Source organism: Choloepus didactylus, chromosome 27, assembly GCF_015220235.1.
Source record: "Choloepus didactylus isolate mChoDid1 chromosome 27, mChoDid1.pri, whole genome shotgun sequence".
NCBI classification, from domain to species: domain Eukaryota; kingdom Metazoa; phylum Chordata; class Mammalia; order Pilosa; family Megalonychidae; genus Choloepus; species Choloepus didactylus.
The window spans coordinates 24,441,750-24,463,720 of NC_051333.1; the positions used below are offsets into that span (position 1 = coordinate 24,441,750).

General features: G+C 44.5%; 1 protein-coding gene across 13 annotated transcripts in view; it reads right to left on the reverse strand.

The window, feature by feature from the left end:
- Positions 1–21,971, reverse strand: part of ZNF536 (zinc finger protein 536) — a 435,117-nt gene that overhangs the window by 79,447 nt on the left and 333,699 nt on the right. The window lies entirely within an intron of this gene.

A 21,971-nucleotide genomic window follows, 5' to 3' on the forward strand; every position in this document is an offset into this window, starting at 1 on the left:
ATTAATCTGTAAAATGCGGAATAGACAAACAAAACCAAAAAAGTCAAACATTTTAAGCTTAAAAAAATGAAAATTACTTGGAATGAAGTGGAAATTCAAAGTGAAATTGCAGAATGTCTTGTTTAAAAAAGTTACACAACAAAGGGAGTAACGAAATAATGATGGAATAAAAGCATAATCCTCCAAACCTATGTAACTGAATAAGAAAGCAAAGAAATAAGCGAATCAAGATTTCAATTCAAAATGTGGCAAGAGAGCAATCAAATATACGTAAGTAAAGCAAAACAAATTATTAAAGTAACAGTAGAATTTAATTTTAAAAACAGTAGATATAATGAGTGTATGGGGGGTGGCACAATAAAATAAACCATTCACCATCTCAGTGGTTCCCGACTCGGTGACTGGCACCCAGTGGGTAGAGTCCAGGGATGATGCTAAATATCCTACAGTGCTCGGGACTGCCCCGCACGGCAAATAGTTATCTGGTCCAAAAATGCCAATAGTGCCAAAGTCCAGAAACACTGAGTCAGCTTAATAAAGTCAAAAGAAGGAAAGCACCAATTCACAAAATTAAAATAATATGGATATAACCTCTGAAAAGAGAAATACTAAAATATATATAAAATCATATTTAATTTTGTGAAAATAATTTTAAGGGGATAAAATGCATGTAAAAATTAAAATTACTGAAGTTGACTACAGAAGAGAGAGAAGGAACTTAAACAGGTCAATTACCATTTAAAAAATGGAGAGAATTGCCAGAGAGCTATCTCAAAAACACACCAGGCCCAGATGTTTTCACAGGTTAATTCTATTAAGTCTTCAAAAGACTGATGATCCCAGTGTTATTTTAACTGTTCAAGAAAGAAGGAATGTCTCCATATTCTTGTTTTGAAGGTATAACATTGATATCAAAACCTGACAAAGATAGCACATAAAAGAAAACCGTAAATCAGTCATGTTTTTGAACAACTGTGCAACAAATCCTAAATAATGTTTAGCAAGAAGACTTCAGCAGGGGTACATTAAAAAGAACAACAGGCCTTGGCCAAATAGGGTTGATTTCTTAAATAAAAAAGAAGTTTTAATACAAGATCTATTAATCAATTAATATGATCTATTAATGTATTAATAAGATTCTAGTAATATGATTCTCTATTGCAATATGGGAAATAGAGAAAATATCTTCTCACCTCCACAGACTCTATAAACATAAATCCCTGATTAAAACAAATAAACAATCAACTGAATAGTCATAGCAGGTATTTATTTCCATAATGTGCATGGAATAAGATGTTTATTGTTGACACGCTAAAATTGTGCACACTGAAAGTAGACCCAGATGCTCTCTGCCACCACCATTATTGAACATTTTCCTCAAACATGTTTGACATTGCAATGGAAAAGGAGAAAGAAATATGAGGTTCCAAATTTGTTAAAAATTATTCATTGCAGGCAATATGATTCCATACCAGAATACTTATGAAAAACTGCTGAAAAAAAACATTAGTAACAATGAGAAAATTCATCAAGTTGGCCTGTCATAAAATGAATATGCAAAAATCAGTAGTTTAAATTAACCTGAACAATAATCAAACAGAAAATCATGATTAAGGAAAAAATTTGATTTACAATGCAATGCTGTGTGTGTGTGTGTGTGTGTGTGTGTGTATGTGTGTGTGTGTGTGAGAGAGAGAGGAGAGACTACTACCCAATTAAAGTAAATACAAATTTTAGGACCTATATAAATAAAGGGAAAAAAAAACAGATAATTGTTTAGAACAACTGAGTGACATAAATAGAAAGCCCCATCTGCTCTTGTATATAAAGACTCTAAATCATGACAAGGTTAATTTTCCCTATAAATCTATAAATTTACTGTATTTCTCAGCCCCCAGGCCCCCAAAATTCTGCTGAGTATTTTGTGTGGAGGATGATTTTTAAATGAAGACAAAATATCATATAAAAATAAATATGAAACCAGGCTGCAAAATTTTGAAAAAGAAAAATAATAACCCTTGCCAATTCAACACTGAATGATATACTCATTAATATAGTTTTGTACAGGTGCAGAAATAGCAGACAGGTCAATTTAGTAAAACAAAGAGTGCAAAAATAGATGCAAGTGTACATGAGAATTTAGTAAATTATGCAGGTGATTTTTTTAATCAGTGAGGAAAATATGGACTATTTAATAAAAGGTGTTTGGCTAACTAGCTAGCAGCAACTGGGTATGGTAGGGAACCAAAAAAAAGAGAATAAAACTGGAATGCTAATTTGCATCTTACACCAAAATAAGATCAATATAATTAAGGATCTAAAAGCAAAAAAGAAAAGATAAAAAGAAAAAGAAAAAAGAAAAAGTAATAGAAGAAAACATGGAGGTTAATACAAAATCTAAGAGAAAGCAAGTCACAGAAGCCATAAAAATGACAGCTAAATCTAAGTCTGTAAAAATCTAAAACCTCACTATGATAAAAATATATAAACAAAATCAAAAAGCGTATGACAAACTGGGAAAAATATTTATAACACATGACAGAAAAGGGCTAATTTCTTTAATATATAATAAGCTCTTGCAAATCAGTGAGAAAGATATCAATCATCCAATAGAAAAAAAAAATGAGCGAATGATATGAAAAGGCAATTCACAGAGAAAGAAATATAAATGACTTATAAACATATGGAAAGATGCTCGATGTCACTCATCATTAAAGACATGCAAATAAAAACAATGGGAAACCTATCAGATGGGCAAAGGTTTCCATCTTTGAGCTGTTAAAGGACAAATTCTAGGAATTTATCTTAGAGGAATCTCTCTCTCTCTCTCTCTCTCTCTCTCTCTCTCTCTCTGTCTCACACACACACACACACGATGGCTAGTTATTAAATAGAGAGGGGGGAGAAACAGAGACACACACACACACACAGAATATATATATAATTGTTCAATCAACAGGGTACTGGGTAAGTAAATTATGGTGGATCTCTACAAAGGAACTAGGAACTCTCAGCAATTATTAACAAAAATGTGGAACATGTAGAAAGATATGCAGGATATATTGATAAGAACAGAGCAAGGTATGGAATAGTGCATATAGCATGTTTCAATTTGTGTTAAAAAGTAATACACATACACATTTATATCTGCATAGGAAATGTATTGGAATATATACATTGAAAACTGTTTATGGTGGTGATCAGTGGGAGTGGGTTAAGTGCTTGGCATGGGAGAAGGCTCAGTTCTCTTTTGTATAGTTTGAGTCTTTACTATGTGCATATATTAAAACAAACCAAAAAACCCTTTCTAAATGCTTAAAAATGTTGGAAGCACGTCAGAAGGACACAAGAGCCAACTTGAAGATCCTCCCAATGGCCAAATGTGGCACAATTTGAAAAACAAAATGAAAACAGTAATGAATTACAACCAGTGGAAGAATATAAATATACCAATGAGTCCATACTGATAAAAAAATTGAATAACTAATGAGAGAGAAGAAACAGTGATTACTTACAGAAGAATTCCAATTTAAGAAATGTAGACGGTTTTATTAGAACATCATATAAATAATTGTTATAGGCAAGGTCCACCAATGAATATAGAAATTAGTGGACAGAAGTATGATGAGAGGAAAAGGGTATTTGCATTGTCTCAAAGTATCTACACACAAAGTACATTATTACAAAGGAAAAACCCTTGACTTTACAATCAAGAAATCTGTAAAACATCATCTTAACCAAGTAATAAAAAGTTAGTATGACCAGTAAAGAGACGTCACCCTCTTGTGCCATATGCTGTGCGTCTCCTGACACAAGGCACCCAGAAGGATGTGGCATCACTTCCATCGTATTCTTGCAATTTAATAGTGAGAAAACATCAGACACGTCCGAATGGAGGAACACGCTACAAAATAATTGGCCAGAACTCTTCAAATCTGTCAAGGTCATGAAAGACAAAGAAGGACTAAGGAGCCATCTCACATTGAAGGAGATGAAGGAAACATGACAACCAGACGCAATGTGGGATCTTGGATTGGATCTTTGGCGAGAAAAAAGACATTAGTGGGACCTTGGTGAAATCTGAATAAAGTCTGCTGATTAATTAATAATATTGTATCAAGGTTTATTTCCTGGTTTTGACAATCAAACTAAAATAATGTAAGATGTCAACATTTAGGGAACTAGGTGAAGGGTATGAGAAAACTCTTTGGATTGTTTTTGCAACTTCTTTTGTGAGTCTGAAATTATTTCGAAATAAAATGTTTAAAGGGTAGTTAAAAAAAGAAATGCTTCCTGGAAGTCCCACTGAGACAAGCAATGAAAGATACAAGAGGGTTGACAGGTCTACAAGTCATCAAATCATGATGGAAAATTCCTTTTCCCTGGGATTTGCACAGCCTTATTGTAGGGTGAGGAATTCTGGTTACCCCTTGCCAGAAGTGGGAACCCCTTTTCTTTGGTTGGTAAAGAGATTGTGGTCCCTCAGGAATTAGGCAAGTCACTTGGGACTAAAAGTGTTGAGTGCGTAGTCTCAAGGGTCTGTTTGCATCCTAGCCTGAAATCTAAATATTCCAGCCCATGGTCTCAACAACCTGTTGGGTTTGAGGGGAGAATGGGGCAGATTTTCGAACCATCAACCTGTCATAGTTTTCCTTTTCACAATCTGTAAAATGTAGACAGTAAAACTCACTTCAAGGATAAAATGATGGCCCTGGAAGCTCCAAGTCGTTCAGATTATCTTCTCATTTCATGATCTCAAATCCCTTTAGGGTGGCAATTGCCAGAAATGAGAGCACCATCCTCAATCCAGACTGTAGGCCCAGGAAGCTGAAGGGAGCCTTCCAGAATGCCCAGGACCAAACAGCAAAAGAAGATGGGTGCACAGGAGCCTTGACTCCTAGTTCCCAGGGCTGCCACCAATTCACGCTTAAGAGATGAAAATTATTTTGAAAACCAAGGCCAAAGGCCACAGGCATATATTTGCGGTGGATTATTGACACGAGGGTGCCATGGACCTAGCCAATCAGAAAGTAATTTTATAAACACTGTTATTAAACAGAAGGGCAATTACTTTAAGTACTGGAAAAATGTCAGGGTCATACATGAATTTTGTGGGTATCACATTTTATTTGACACTTGGTGGATCAATGACTCCAAGGAAATGTATTCAGAAATAATATGCACCATGTCACCAACCTTAATGCTAAACCTCCCGTACACAGATTGCCCAAATGTAGAGAGAGGAATATTTCTGATTCATTTTGTTTACTAAGTATCCAGAAATGCAGTCAAAGCTCTTTATACGTAGAAGTGGGGAAGTAATTAAGGATTATGTGGTAAGTGTACAGACATGGTTTATATGACAGCATATTAGAAAGGACCCCTTTCTTCTGTCTTTGTCAGTTGAACAGAGCAAAGGGTTTTAATGCACTGTAATAAGGAGTGCACGAGGGGTTCAAGGGCAGCGTCTCTGTGAGGCCTGTTTGTGAGCCGAGTGGCCTTGAGGTCCTCCCCTCCGTGCCCCCACACTTTAGATTTCTGCCGTGACCATATGTGTTATAGCTGCAGTACTGACAGCCACGTGAGTGTACAGGGAGGGGGAGAGGAGGAGATTCCAGGAGGCAGTGTTGCTTCCCCTAACGCTGGAGGACAGAGGTCCTGATGTGTCAAATGGCACCAGGTACCTCCTTCCACCCCACAGAGCTGGGAACGGCTCCTGCTGCCTCCAGGAGCCCTGAGCGCCAGGATGGGCCATGGGGTATCTATGCACTAAAATGCAGGGAGGCAGGTCATGGGGAGCACATAGTAGGCCCTTGATAAAAACACAATAACTGAATGAATGAGTGACAAGGTCTTCAAGGTTGGCAATTACGGTGGGGATATATAAACAGACGTTACTCAAGAAATGATGCTTTGTTCGGTAGTATCAAGATTTTGAGGAATTCCAGAAGAATGCATTGGCTTGGTCATGTTACGTCTTCCCGGGGCTGGTGGCAGCTCCCTCTGGGTGTGGCTTTATGTCAGTGTGTCTTCACCAGCCCCTCTTATCACTGAAACGATGACAGCGGGGAGAGAGGGCTCCCCTTGGTTCAGGGAGACAAACAGCACAAGTGACCTCTGGAGAAGAAGTATCCTCAGGGATACAGATTTAGAAATGGAGTTTGTCTTAAAAGCTTGTGATTATATGAAGCCTTCTTTCTTCCTGTTTCAGCAGCTAAGGGTCCACTCTCCTGCTGAGTCGCACAGAAACCACATGGAAACACCACACACACACACACACACACACACACACACACACACACACACACACACACACACACACACACACACACACACCTGCTGGGCATGGAGTCCTAACCCAGCTCGCAGAGACCCCTGGCTGATGGAGTGGCCATCTGCCGACTCCTCAGCTCCCCCATCCTCCAGAGGGAGGCCTCACGGGGCCTGGGGCACCCAGCAGGCAACCGAGGGGGCCCTCCTGTGCCCCAAATGCACCAGACCAGCCCTGCCAGCCCCTTGGCACCACTGTTCCAGGAGGGAGTAAGGTTGTTATCACATCTCTCCCTCTCCCCAACATGCACCAAAGGTATTATCGTGCAGGTTCATTTTTCAGGTCTAAATAAATCAGAAACATTTTTGTTTGCTTTTTAGTTGCTCCCCACTAGCAAAAAGCCTCTGAAGGGCTGGGAATGTATTCCCATTTTTCATCTTTCTATCAGCAGTGCCTGGCATATAGTAGATGCACATAAATATCTGTGGCATGAATGAATGAATGGATGAGTGAATGAAAGAATGCACTGAGGCATCTGAATTAAATGGAGGTGACGTGAAACCCATTCTGCAGTCATCAGTGCCAATCACCAACCTAAAATACGAGCCCCATCATAAGGCACTACCATGAGCTTCTTACTCATTGTCAGGGATTTATACATAAGCAAACACTTTCCTTGACCACATATCTTTGGGATCTCACAATAGCTCTGTCTGAGAAGCCTGGCAGTATTATTTTCCCATTAGATAGGTACGAAAACTGAGATTCTTGGTAAGTCCCAGTCATACACCCTTGAGTAGCAAAGTCAGGAGTAGAATTTAGCTGTGCAAAAATACACTTGATGCTCCTTACATTTCAAACTCCTAAGAAGTAATCAGGAATTCTATAGGAAGTTCCCAAAAGTGATTTTCCACAACAGGTGTTATATCGGGTCTTGTAGTAGCATACCCTTGATCATGTTTCCATTTTTGCATTGGTTGCCAGAAGGCTCAGATATCAATTTGTAGCCTAGCTTTTGGGGGACAAAAAAAAAGTCCTGCTTTAATTTTGTAAGCTGCCTTAATTCTTTCTTAGAGCTGAGATGGGGCAGGGCTTATGGGATTAGAACAGTTGCATTGAGAGGTCATTGATGCCATCATGTGATTACAGTCTAGAAGAGATCCCCTTCCTACTTGCTCTCCTCCTTGGCACTCAGCAGGTGGTCACAGAGCTGCAGAAACACTAAGAGGGGAGCAGGCAGGCCTGGGCCTTGTATCATCTGGTGCCTCCACTTCCTGGGCTGACTCCCGGCTTGGAGGTGCGTCAACACATCTCCCAAGTAACAGCATGACAGTTTGAGTCTCTGTTCAGAGCTCCAAGGTGACATGCTGATTCCGAGGTCCACGCTGGAGGCCTCGAGGGAACTGGCCAAATGTCAGGGGCAGCAAAGGCCCCCTGTGTCCTCAGCAGAAGCCTGTGGACAGCATCGCTTTCCTCTCCACCCAGCACCACGCCTCCCTGTGTCCTTCACCAAGGGCTGCCATTTTGTCTTGGATCTGCCGCCACACAGCAAAGGTGAAAACTATCCCTGCCTTCAAAGAGAGTTGTGATCTACATTCTGCTGGACCAAGAGTTGGGGGTCAATGTGCCCTGGTCCACAAGTGGGGCTCTGACCACACACCTCCGTGGGCCTCAGGGGGTCTCAGGCCCACCCAGTGCCCACAGGGCAAACACTCTGCTCACAGCTGGGGGCCCCCAGCAGCCCCAGCTCAGCCCCGTGCCTGGGATGTCCATGAGAGCAGGAGCCATTCACACTGGGAAAGAGAGTGGCGCCTTCCAAAGGACCATCCTGGCAGGTGAGCCTTCCTGGTAGCAGCTGCTCTTTCAATTTGCCAGCAGCCTTGATGCGCTCTCAGCTCAGGGTCCCCAAGAAGACTTGTGACCCAGCCCCTGGCTCCTTTCCTCCAACTCCTGACTTTTCAAATCACCACCCCATTCTCCTCACGAGTAGATTTTTGACTCCTGCTAAATATGAAGTGATAGGTGTCTGTTTGAAGCCATTTTAAACATTTCCTCTTGTTGGAGGGTGGGGGTGGGGGGTAGAAAGCATGTTCCAGGCATAGAAGCAGGATGGGAATTTGGTGATGGAAGCAGTTTGCTCTGCTTGTCTGCGAGGTCCTGCGAGGTTGGAAAGCATCTCTGGGTCTGAGGCTTGTCGGCTGCTTACAGAATCAGCAGGTGGAATGTGTAATTGTTACCCCAGGGAGAAAGTGACTTTCCCCATCTGTAAAATGGGGCTCATCAGAGTTCTTACCCAATAAAGTGATTGTGAGGATTAAAGATGACAATGGATATAAAGTACTCAGTCAATGGGAGCTGCTGAAAGGCGGGTCAGAGGCTCCTGCCTGGAAAGTGCTGCCTCTGAGAAGGACGTTGGGCCACCTGCCTAGTGGCCGTTCCCCAGAAAACTTGCAAAGCCATTCTTGCCGATCTGTGGTTCTGGCTCTACCCTGAGCTTGCTGAGCAACCTTAGGCTGGTCGTTCACCCTCTCTGAACTTCAGTCTCTTCAGGTGGAAACTCTGAGTGTTGGTTCGTTACCAGAGTGGTTCAGTTTTTGAATCATCAAACATTGCCTTCGTTCTCCCACCAACCGTCAGAGACTTAATTTGTTGACAGATTTTATCTACCAGCAAAAGCACTTTTATTATGTAATAGCTGATTCATTTTCCCATGTTAACTCATCAAAGGCATATGTGGTAACCACTTAGTGCCTGTGATAAGAAAGAAGAAACCAGTTTTCCCATGGAGCTGATATAATTCCCACTCCAAACCTGAACACTTAACATCCATAAAGCTCAGCAGCCTTCTTTTTTAAGGCTACATTACCATATTTTATTTTTTCCAAAATGAAATGATGTTTTTATTTTAAATACAATATACACTCATTATAACAATATAAGATAATACTCAAGTATATAAGATAAACTTGGATTATAGACTTCAAAATAGTCCCATACACAGATAAATATTTTAAATGTATATATTATTTACAAAAATGAATTTTATGATACATATTTTTGGTAACTTTTTAGAAAACTTAACATATTATAGGCAACCTTCCATGTTAACCCACAGAGATATATATTCTATTGTTTTAACATCTTACCAATTATTCAGAAAAATCTCCCTCTCTCTGGACATCTCAGCTTTCCCCTATTCTTTTACTGTTGCATATAACAATGTGATAAACACCCTCATGGCTCATTCTGTGCACATATTTATTATTTACTTCATATTAATTCCTAGAAGTGGAATTGATGCTTTAAAGCACCTTTTCTGAAGAGATTTTACTGTGTCCAGTACTGTTGTATAAAATGGCCCTTCACAGGTAACATGCCAACTTCTCCTCTGTTATTTACCATTGTCAAAGATTGGTGACATATCTTTGTTTTTCTTTTTCAAAATTTATTTTAGAAATTATTATGTAATAATTAATATATACAAAATAATATCCATAATGTTCAATAAGATGCTAATAACAATAAAATGAATAACTAGATACTCTCCATCAAGCTTAAAATAACAGATTCTACATTTGTTGCAGATAAATGTATGGCTTCTATTTCTTTATTTAAAATACTTGAAAAGTTGTGGGCCATCTGTGCTATCTCTATAGGATCTGTGGAGTTGGAGAACACAGTCTGGGCATCAGAAGGCTTGATGTTGCCTGTAGCAACAAAATACTACTCATTTGTTCATCCATTCATCTATCCACTCATCTATTCAACTACCCACTCACCCACTAATCCCTCCATTTACTCATCCACACAGTCATCTGTCCATCCATCCACCCACCCACCCACCTATCCATCTGTCCATCCATCATCCATCCATCCTTCCATCCATCCATCCATCCATCTGTCCACCCACCTACCCATCTGTCCATCCATCCATCCACTCATTCACCTACCAATCAATCTAACCACACATCTATCCACCCACTCACCCACCTATCCATCTGTCCATCCATCCATCCATCCATCCATCCATCCATCTACCCATCTGTCCATCCATCCATCCATCCATCCACTCATCCACCTACCAATCAATCTAAGCACACATCTGTCCACCCACCCACCCACCTACCCATCTGTCCATCCATCCACATCTATTTACTCATCCATCCATCCATCCCCCACCCACCCATCCATCTATCCACCCATCAGTCCACCCACTCACCCACCCATGCATTCTTCCACCCTATCATTTCTTCTCAACATCTATCTGTTGAGTGCCTCTACTCTGCTTCAGGCACTGTACCAGACCCTGGGGGTTCAGAGACCACCAGAGCAGGCATAGTCCCTCTCCTTCTGAGCCTCAAGTCTAGAACACTTGGCAGACAGGAACTGCCTATCCTCCAAAGGCCAGTGTGATTACAATTACGCTCCTGCAAGCCCTAAAGCAGTGTCAGAATGGAGCAAGAGCCTAGAGCAGGAGGAAGAGCCTGGACACCTCCCAGGCCCATGCATCAACGCCCAATGAACAGCACGCTTAACTCTGGCTTCTAACCCCTCCTGATCTGTTGGGGGAGTGGGGACAGCACTCCACCTTCTCCCATCTACCGGACTATTTATTTCACAGTATTATTTTTAAGCAGCTTTGCAAATGCAGGATTAAGGTCTCTCCAGGGCACTCAGCCAGCCGCTTGCTCCCTGAATCCTGGGTCATGGCAGCCATGCTCCATGCAGAAAGCCTCAGCCTCTGTGCTGAACTGATACTGACTAGGGTGCTTGTGCCTGGGCTCCTCCACCAACCTGTGATAGAGCCAGCATGACCTTGGCTTCAGCTGCTCCTTGAGCCTTGGGTGTGCTCAGAGTGAGTAGCTTGGCTCCTTTAGACCAGGTTCTTACATCCCAGCAGGATGAAGGTATATACACAGGCTTGTCATTGAGCCAAGGGAGCCCCAAGCCTACAGCATCACTGAGTTAATCTCTTTGTGCCACGCAGGCTAAGCTCATGGAAGGAACAATGACATCAATGACTCGGTCATGCCTTTGGAGTATACACAGGAATTTAGTTGTCAAGGGTTCCCATTGTGGTTGTGTCTTTGAGCTGTATTGGCACCACATGGCTCCTAAGAATGCAGGCTGCATGAGAGCAGGGCTTTCGTCTGCCTTGTTCCCCATTTTATCTCCACCGGCTTGAACAGAGCCTGGCATATGGCAGATACTCATAAACATTTATTGATCAAAGGAAAGAATGATACAAGCATCTAATAAATGAGCATATGTTAACATCCACCTGCCTTTTCATTCCTTACCATAGCATCTAATTGAGAACCCAGGACCCTACCCACCACCCCGTTCTATGTTTTCTCACCACTGTAGATAAAAGTAGTTGGTGGACTGAAGCCCTTCAACAGAGATTTGCCATTCACGTTGCCTAAATCTCTTCCTCAGAGACAGATTGAGGAAGAATGGACTCTGCTTCCTTGAGCAGTTACGTGGTGACCTTGCAGAGGTGACATTTTCAATGCCCTCAGTTTTCCTTCTTTGGTCCAAAGCTTGAAGTCAAAGGCCAGAGGCAAAGAGCACAGTTCCCACCATCGAGCCCCCAGATAGCAAGTTCTCAGACGGGGTTTCTGAGTTTCTCAGGGTCCTTGTAACCTCCCATCCACTCCACCACATCCAAGATGCAGAGCTTGGGAGGCCTCAGTTCCCTTCAGCAGGAACTAACTATTCCAGGCCCTTTCCCACAAAGACAACTTGACAACAGCCTTCTGGGTCCTCCTGTAATTGTAACTGTCTCTCCAGCTCTCTCTTGGAGAGCCAGATATCCACGTTGCTTTGTGTTTCTCTGCCAAGGGTCCCAGGAAGTGGTTCTGACCTCCTGAGGGAGTCCTGGGCCCATCTGAGAACCCAGTGGCCTCTGTGAATTCTTTCCCATTGCAAAGATACCCACACTTCAATTTTGTATGCATTTCTGGGGGTTCTTGCAGCCCCTAGAACCGCACATGGGTCCTCACCCTAGACAGAGTGTCTTCTTCTCAGGAACCATGTCCAGCTGCCACCAATCCACTGGTCGCATGACCCACTGTCTGAGACTTTCTAGAATGCAACCCAGATGCTGCCTCCCAGAAAGCAGGGGTTTTGTTTGTTTGTAACTGTGGGTTCCTAACACCTGGAATCATGTCTGTCCAGGAGAAATTCAGTCAACACTTGTAGCGTGAATGCAGAGTGTGGTCGGAGATAAATCGCTTTAGCCTCCAGGCCTCTGTCTCCCCATATGTTGAATAAAAGTTTCAGTTTAGATGAGCTCTTTGGTAACTTCCAGTTCCCAAAGTTCATGGTTTTAGGTGCCAGTGTGCTAACCCGGGGAACACGGCAGGGTGGGCAAGATCCTCCCCTGCCTGAACCCCGACCTCAGCCTTTCCGGGGAATTTAGTGTTCAGATCTTAGGTCAATGACTTTCCCCCCCAAAACAGGGTTTAAATGACAACAGAACCCTCCTTCAAGAAAACTCCATAAATAAAAATCAGAAATCAAAAAGTAGTTGCTCAATCAACATCACAAACAACAATAAAATATCAGTTCACTTTACAAGGAGTCACTGGAAGAAAACAAGTTTATTGGAGCTGGACCTCCTTGAAAGAGAATACTTGATAAAGAAACTTGATGATAAGGTATTTTAAACCAAATCTTTCTAAGGAGTCCTCTTCAAAGTGCCAACGCCCCTCTCAAAGTTGTCTAGCCAGGAAGAGGCAACAGGCCACACAGAAGGGGGTGCACACCTGAAAGCTTGAGCCCCCCCGGCAGCCCAGACCCCAGCCCCTCAGGTGGCCGGGAATGCTGAGTGGGGCGTCTCATCCTGGACCTCCGTTTGCTGACCTACTGTGTGGTCACTGCCGTTCCTGCTATCCATGCACCTCAACAGGGGTGGCTCAGAGCGGGAGGAAGGACAAAATGGGGCAGGGGCAGAAGTGAAGAAGTGCCTGGAACCCTAAAGAACCATAGCAGATGCGTTCAAGAAACGGCCAGCTTGGTGGCATGAGCCTGCAGACTCTGATTCGGTGCCGTGGGCCCTGGCCTCAGACAGCACATCAGATCACGGTTGGGTTTGCAGCTTTTAAAAACCATGATCAATAGAAGCTGGGGGCATTTGGGGGTTGCAAACAGGCCCAGAGTCAGAACTTTAGTGACAGCTGGTGACAATGTTGTGTCATAAACATGACATGCCCAAGCCACAGCCCAGAATGGAATTCAGAGTGGGGATTTGTCACTTAATTTCTGAGGGGGTCCTACGACTTTTGGGGAACCACAGGATGAAAGTTCTGTTAGTTCACAAAACAGCCCATGAATAGGAAGAAATGCCTCAAGGTTGCCAGGGAAAACGAAGACAAATGTGCTTTGTGAGATTTAGAGAAACTCTTCATGTCCTCCATTGTCGTCCAAGTTCAATGCCTCCCATTTTTCATATGATTAGAAAAGAATCTACAGTTTCTGCTTTGTCTTGTGAAGGGATGCAAGTGGTGCAAGGCTGGAGAGTCCCATCAGGGGATTTTCTAGGCTGTAGTCTGGGTGGGTGTTAGTCTGAATAGCAAATGTTTCCTGGCCAGATACAAACAGAGATTGGAGGGCGGAAGGAAGGTAGGAAGGAAGGAAGGAAGGAAGGAAGGAAGAGAGGGAGGGAGGGAGGGAGGGAAGAAAGAAAGGAAGGGAGGGAAAAAATTCCTTTCTAGGAAAACTGACCAGTTAACAAAGGAGAAAAACTACCATTATTCCTAAGGGTTTATGCATAGATTTTAAATTTTAATTACATGTATTAGCCTTAGGGACCTCAGTGGTATATATATGTGGATATATATTTGCAGATACATGCATATTCCTATAATATATCCATATATACATATTTTTAAAATTAGAACTTCGGACTTGAATTCAGTTGGTCTATCACAATGAATCCTAGACAATAACACTCCACTGGGTGAAATCGCCACGTTCACCCAGATCCGAACATGGCAGAACGAGCAATTTTTCTGTGGATGGGAGTTGTCTAGACAGATGGAGCGGATAATTTTGCTTCGTTCTCCCCTACCCACATCCAACCATTTGCTTTCGTTTAATTTTGCCTTAGTTACCCAGAAAGTTACAAAGAAAGTGGAAATTCCCTAGGCTTTTGAATAATCTAGACAGTGCCATATATTTGGCATGGTTTGCAAAAGGGGGTTTCAAAATTCTTTCTGTGGCTCAGGGTGGACGGGCTCCCCTGGGCCCCCAGCTTTGTGTGGACGGGTTCTTGGGCTCCCGTCGTCCTTCTCCAAGGGTGAGCCGGACAAGACAGTGGTAGGCTCCAGCGTCTGTGGGTAGGCAGGGCAGCCTGGGGAGGTGCTTCTCACTGATCATGGCACCCAAAGGTGCCTTGGAGTTTATCTTGCACCCCTGAGGAGTAGCTGGGGGATGCTCAGAAGCCAAGACCATGAGGATAGGCTCTGCGCTTTCCTAAATTGCACCAGCTCCATCAACACCTCCATCTGTCTGGCTCTGAGCACTGACAGTGATGTTTACAGCACACTATTGAGCGCTCACATACATGGCTTCATTCTACCCAGGAGGTAGCCATTCTCCCTATTTTAGAAACTGAGGCCACCAGGAGCTCACCTGAGCCCATGTGCTCTCCAGGAGTGGAGCCAGGTTCCCAATGCTGGGTCCACCCCGGCACACCTGCCCTTACCCACTACCCTCTCCTGCCTCAGTACAGGATCAAGGACTTCGGAAAATGAGATGTATCAAGCACCCCCAGAGGCCCAGCATGGCTGCTGTTACCGCCACTCTCAACATCTCATAAAATCCCATTTCACTCTCACAAAAGCCCTGCAAGGCTAGTGTCAGCGTCCCCATTTCCCAGAAGGGGACACCCAGGCTCAGACAGAGTAAATGACTGGGCAGAGCCATGCAAGTCACCACACCAGTGCAACAAACCCCGCACACTCTGTAGTAAACTTGGGGAGATGAGACCTGGAAAAGAGCAGCAGCTCGGGGCCCTGGGGAGACTGTGCCTTGTGTTGGCAGAGCCTGAACCCCCAAGCTCTGGAGGTGCTGTGTCCACCACCAGCATGAGCCCTGCAGAGGTCTTCCAAGACCAGAGGCCCAGACCACCCAGCAGAGCAAATCGAGGGGCTTGAGCAACAATCGAAAGCTTCCCTCCCGTTCGACTTAAGATCACAGAAGACCAGAAAACTTCTGCTATCGAGGAGATGCCCTTGGCTTTGCAAAAGGCTATGGCCCCCGGTTGCTCTTTTTTCAGGCTGAATCATGTGAACGAATAAGCTAGTCCAGTCATAAGAGAGCATTCTTTGGCACTAAGTGTTTTTTCTGTTTTGTTTTGTTGTCGTCTTTTTGCTTAAAAAAAAAAAAAAAAGCATATGAAATCTGCTCATCTCATCTCATAGCCTCACAGCCTCACTAACCCATGGGGTCACCATATCCCCCCGAAAAAGTTGCCTTCAATATCACACGGCTGACGACTTGCAGAGCCTCTTTTTCCCCTTGGAACATTCCTATTTTTTTTTTTTTCTTTTTGCAGCTTTAGAAAAATAGATAATTACTTCAGTTAATTTCAGCAAAACAGTTCAAACTCATCAGGGCTGAACAAGTATAATTTACTGCTCCTTCTGACTTATTGTTGTGACTAGATGTGGATTGATGATTAAAGTGGTAAACAGTAACATTTCTGTAAAATGGCTGACTCGGCTGCCAGCGTGTCAGGGGAGACACCTGCCCGATTGCTGTACCACGGTTGTGATTCTGCTCAAGGCTGTCAACAAAGAATATAAAGATTTGACAAGGTGTTATCTAATTGTGTTTTTAAAAGGCACGATACATACATCTTTTAATGTGTCACTTTAAGCAGCCAGAGAATTTCTTTTATTAAAAAGTACAAAGGAAAAATGAATGCCTTGCATTTTCTTTTTTTTCCCCCTCTCCCTCTCTCTGTTATTTTTTTTTTTCTTCCAAGCTCTGCCCTTTTGCCGTCATTCGGTGGAATATATTTTGCTCTTTAGTCAAATTGGCTTTTATTTAAATGGTTGCCCAAAATAGCTCCGCAACATTAGGTCTAGAGGAAGAAAGAACAGTGTGTCCCACAGACAATCTTTGCTCAGGCCCTGGTGGGAGTTAACCCACGGCAAGAGAAGGCAGAGAAGAAATCCTGCGTGATGCCCTGAGTCCTGGCTTCAGGGGTCAGTGAGGACTTCCTCTAGAGAGCAGTCCCTGGAGATGTACCCCCCTCTCTTTGTCCCACTCCCCACCCTGCCTCTCTCCCTCTTCTCCAGCGTCATCCCTGTCCACCCGCTGGGGCTCTCTGTTTTCCTTCTCCTTTTCCCCTGCCTCCTTCGCCCTGATGCTTACCAGGGCTCATCCCTGAGAACACGAGCCCCTGAGGAAGATGTGTGCCCTCTCTTCAAGTAATGTGGGGAAGCAGGTTGGGAAAGGACAGCAAAATGAGTCAGGGTAAGGCCCTCTACACACCCAACTAGAATGATGCCAGTCAACGATTCCCTGCAGAGTCGGGATTTTGAAAGAGCCAAGAGAGAATTCTACCCATGACAGCTTGACAACTGCTTGGAAAAGGCAAGTGGTTTGAACGGGAGGGCCACACGGTGGGGACTGATATCCACAGTCCCTCAGCGACGATGAGTTCCACCATAGTCATCGATTCCTGAGGGACAGAGGGAGGGAGGGTGAGAGGGCAGAACCGAATCCCTCGGGTACACCTGGGGAAACTGAGGCCTCAGGTTAGGAAGCGGAGAGCTGGGCTTAGGATTCAGACTGACCGCCTTCCTCGGGCTGGGATGGCCCAGCTTCACTTTGACTCTCCCAGCCGCGGTGCCCTGGCCCCACTTTGAGAACCATTTGGGAAGCCCAGGCCACGACCTCCAAAGGCTATCCCAGGACCAGCCCACAACAGGCCCTGTGGCCTGACCCCAGCCCTTCTGCAGCACCCCCATGAAGGGGAGGGGGCCAGGTACGCACGGGGGGTCAGTGAGCAGTGTCTGGCTCCTGGTCAAGAGTGGACAGAGGCTAGGAGGCTAGTCCAATGGGCATTTCATAGCCCTGGACACCATGATGGCAGCTGGGAAAGACGAGGTCTGCCTAGCACCCCTCAATAAGTCAATGCTTATTGACTGCCCTTCCTGGAAAATCTAAAGAGACTCTGGGATCACTAATTGGACTCTGGTGCTGAATATCTTCAGGGCAGTACGGCTCCCAGCAGTCCTGTGGAAGGAAGTTGTGAGGCCGAGAGGATGGGATGGAGAGAGGGGGCCGTGGGATAGCACCCTGCAGGCTGGTTTCTGTCAGAGAGAGTTGGTGAAAACTTTCAGTCCAGCCTCCTTCATCTCTTCTCGGGTTATCCGTGGTTCTATTTTGAAAAGTTCATTCTATCCAGCTATTGCATCCCGTCCAGATGCTCAGGAGCCCTGCCAACCTGCAGATCCCAGACCTCAAGACAAGGCTATCTCGAGATCACAGTGAATTGGGCAAATGAACAGCTCTTGTACAGAAAGCTTCTTCCTGCACTTGAAGAGTTCAAGGGGCCAGAGGTGGGGGTGAAAAAAAGACATAGAAGAGCCAAACTCCTTTGCTTGCAATGCGTGCTGGGGGGTTCAGAGCCAAGGTTGGCCTTGACAAATGCTAGAAGGGTTTTGCTTTTCCAGAGAGTCACAACCCCATCAGCTCTGCCTGCTCACCTCTTTAGGAAATGCTCCATTTCAGAAAGGCGAAGCGATTCAAGAATGATGGCACCTCTGGAACGCCAGCCAGGGGACAGCCAGGCTGCACCAGCAACCACTGGAACTCACTGGGCCATCTGCACAGAAGCTTTGGGGAACCCTCCCCAAATCGCTTCCCATCTGGAAAATCAGGCGATCCGACCACAGGGCAGCAGGTGGCCTCTTAGGGCTTACAAAGCATCTTCTAAAGTCTCCCTCCTGATGAGCCTTCCTTCTCCCTCCACCTGCTGCCCAAGGACCCAGGGAGGGTACGAAGAAGAGTCTCAGGAAAGCGCTGCTCACTCCAAGGTAGAGCCAAGGAAAGCTGGGATTGGCCGGAAGTTGGATCAGAGACCAAGGAACAGGGCACCAGTCCAGGAGATGGGAAAGGAAATGAGCAGGGAAGAAGGAAGCAGGAGCCAAGCGGTCCCTGCTGCAGCAGATGGAGAACCTCCACTAGTTCCCACCCTTGAACTGACAGATCCAGGTATTTCTGACCAGTTTGATGCTGCATGGTTTTCACACAGCATCTTGTCTCTGATCTGCCAGGCTGTAGTTATGAATACCTGATGGCATTTGCAGGGAAGGATCTTTCCACTACAGGTTTAATGAAGTGTTCTGCTCTAGATATATGGGAAAGACGCTGAACCTGAGGACGCTTTCTAAATGGCTCGAATGTGAAAAACCTCGGCAAATAATAAACGCATTTCAAGCTTTATACCTGTTTATTTCACACTTTCTTTAATATACCAATTATTCATGTAACACCTAACTGAGAAATGTGTTATATCTAGCAATCACTTATAAGAATTTGCTAAACAGTAGCACAACGGATGTGTCCATCACCCCATCACTTATCATCCTTCTGTAACCATGAACTTGCTGGCAAATGGGGGGTAAGGTTGATTTAATCTTTGGGCTTAGAAAAAAAAAAAAAACCAGAAGATATTTGTGATTATGAGACATTTGCTTTTCATTTCCACAGCCAGTTAGGATTCACAAACATGAAAATCCATTATGGAATGGTGTATAAAGTGTGACTGCGTCTTGTTCAGTCAATTAGTGAGCTGAGCTTGAGTATGTGCTGATCTGATAATCTGCATCTTGAGTATCACAAAAAGTAAAGAAGATATTTTAAAAGATGGGTTTTGTGTCTATACTTTGCATCCAGCTACACTTTGCCTCCAGACGACCACCTCCCTGATGCATTTTTATTCCCACATCCTACTAATGGGTTCAAAAAAGGTGATCAGAGGAATTGCCAGGAGGAAAGAATGGAAAAGTCACACCACAGTCCCGGGTTGCTGAGCACTCCTTGATCTAAATGGTCTCTCCAAGTTCTACCATCTGAAATCTTTTGTGTCCCCTTGACATCTTTATGCAATACCAGTGGATTATGTATCCCAAAAAGGATGCTATTTTTGCTTTGCAAGAATTTGATGCATAGTGACTTGTGCATGGAAATTATCCTGCACATCTGTATTCTGATTATGATATTTAGTGCAAGGGTCATGAATAATAATATTGCTAAATATGCTTATTGCTATCTATAAATAAAAGTTATCACACCAGAGAAGGTTTTGTTTTGGAGTGGCAGAACAAGGCAGGTTAGTTGCAAGACAATAGAGCTTTAATTTTAATATGAAAATAAATACTTAAATTTATAAATATTCAAATTATTTCCAAAGTGAGGAGAAATGCATTAATAACCGCTCAGCGAGTGAAGACTGAGCGCTACAGATCGAGTTGGGAAAGTTTTCCAAGGCCACCTTGTGAAATTGAGAACTGATTCTGAAGGGTGTGTCTCTCTCTCGTGGGAATACAATTTCAGTTTGTGATGGGAAGTCCAACGTGGTCTATTGTCTCTTTTCAAGGTGGAGGCCCATCTAAGCGGGCTGTCACTCAGAGGGAAGGGATTCTATGGAACAGTACGATGGGGCTGCTGAGGAAGGGCTCGGGAGAGAAGGAAGTGGAAATCCTATACAGTGAGGGGCAGGGGGGATACCCCCAGACACCTGCCCTTACATCTCTCATGTGACCGCTGCCTTTGCAAGAGGAACGGCGAAGAATGCCTCTGTTCATACCCGCTTCTGGTCTGAATTCTCTTCCACCAACTAGGTGGGTGGCATTGGTCTTTGCCTCTCCCCACTGAATTATCAGTTGTCTGTCAGCACTATCTTTCTGCCTGGGAAGCAGGCCCCGCTGTGCTGAGCTCCCCATCTGTGCACATCTGGGCCCTGTGTAGTGCAACGTGACTCGGGACACACTGTAGGCCCTTGGTTTTCTCCTTCCTCCCACAGGGAGTTCTTGCCAACTGCCAGCTCCCTGTTACCTGGGAAGGCTCTCATCCATTCTTCCCAGATGGCCGGACTTCCCTCCTACAGCTGGACATTTGTATATGCTGGCTTACTAAGAACCACAGGAAACAGACATGAGAACTGGGAGGGTTCCCTGAGACTCTCAAGTCTGAGCTCCTCACTCTGAAGTTGGGAAAACTGGCCCCAGAGAGTAAAAGGGGTTTCCTTGGTAATAGATACAGTGAGGTCTAGAAACCAATCTTCTGACCCATCTCTTCTGGGGCTGAACTCTCTAGTAGAAAGAGGGGTTCCTGTTTCCAACTGTGCAAGTGGACTGGAGAAAGCAGTGCAAGCTGATAGCATGTGCAGGGAAGGAAAAGTTAAAAATTCATTGTGGGACCCTTTTAATGGAGATGGCACTAAAAGCAAAGAGGAAGCTCTTGCCTTCCCAACCCAAAGGTAAAGCAAAGGCTCCGAAGGCCAAGAAAGCCATAGATAGTTATCCTCCACCACAAAGAAAGAGATTTGCACATCGCCCAAGACACCAGGCTCAAATGCGCTGGGAAGAGGGGTCCCCAAAGAAGGAGCATGCTTGCCTGCTGGCCATCATCAAGCTCCCCTGACCACGAGTCAGCCAGGAAGAGAGAAGAAAAGACAACACCCTGGTGTCCACTGAAGACGTCAAAGCCCACAGGCCATGAAGGATCTCTAGGACCCTGGTGTTGGCCTAAGTCAAAACACTGAGCAGGCCCGATGTGGGGAAGAGGGGAGCACAGTGACCCTGGCACTCAGGCTTTGCGAGTTCCCACAAAAGTGGGTCATCTCAATGGAGACTGGCTGGCTGGTTCTAAATATAATCAACCTTTTCACCTTTTCTCACAGTAGGATCCTTTGTAGCAGCTGTTGATCGGGTCCCACCATATTCCCCTCCACACTCAAGTTTACATACCAAAGCCTCCTTAGATGGTGCCTGGGAATTTCTGTCTGAAGACATATTTCTGGACATCGAGGCATGTTCTGCATGCAGGGGAAGTGGCAGGGCCAGAGGTCAATTCCCTTAACTAATGATGAATGGAGAATGAAGAGGTGGAGGGCAAATGCCCAGACTCCTCGCTCCCCTACTGGGATAACTGAGGCATAGTCTACACTGTTTCCCAGAGCTCCCCTCTGCTTCTGAACGGTGACTGGCTGATAAGGCACCCTTCATTAGTCTCCTCCCCTCCTTTGCCCCCCTCCTCCACCTCTCTTGGACTGTTCTTTGGATCACCTCCCAGATAAGCCACTTGCACCCATTTCTCACACATCCATAACCTGGGGACTGTCCAGAAGCAGGTAACATGTCAGAACGAGTTCTTTCAACAGAAACAACAATATGACGTTGGATCCTTCAATTTCACATGAAATTAATCAAAATATCTCATTGTTCAGGCAACCTGTTTGATGGAAACTCAACTCTAGAGTTGTCATCTCTGGCAACACCATCACAGCCACTCACGACCTGCAAGGGTAGCAGACGCGGGGAATGATAGTTTAATAAGAACAGATAAGCTATTGAGGATAATCTCAAAAAAAGAAAAAAAAAAAAAAGCAGCAGAGGATCTAAGGGTGTTGAATCCTGAATCAGCAGATCCCCAGAAACAAAGCAGAGCCCCTTCC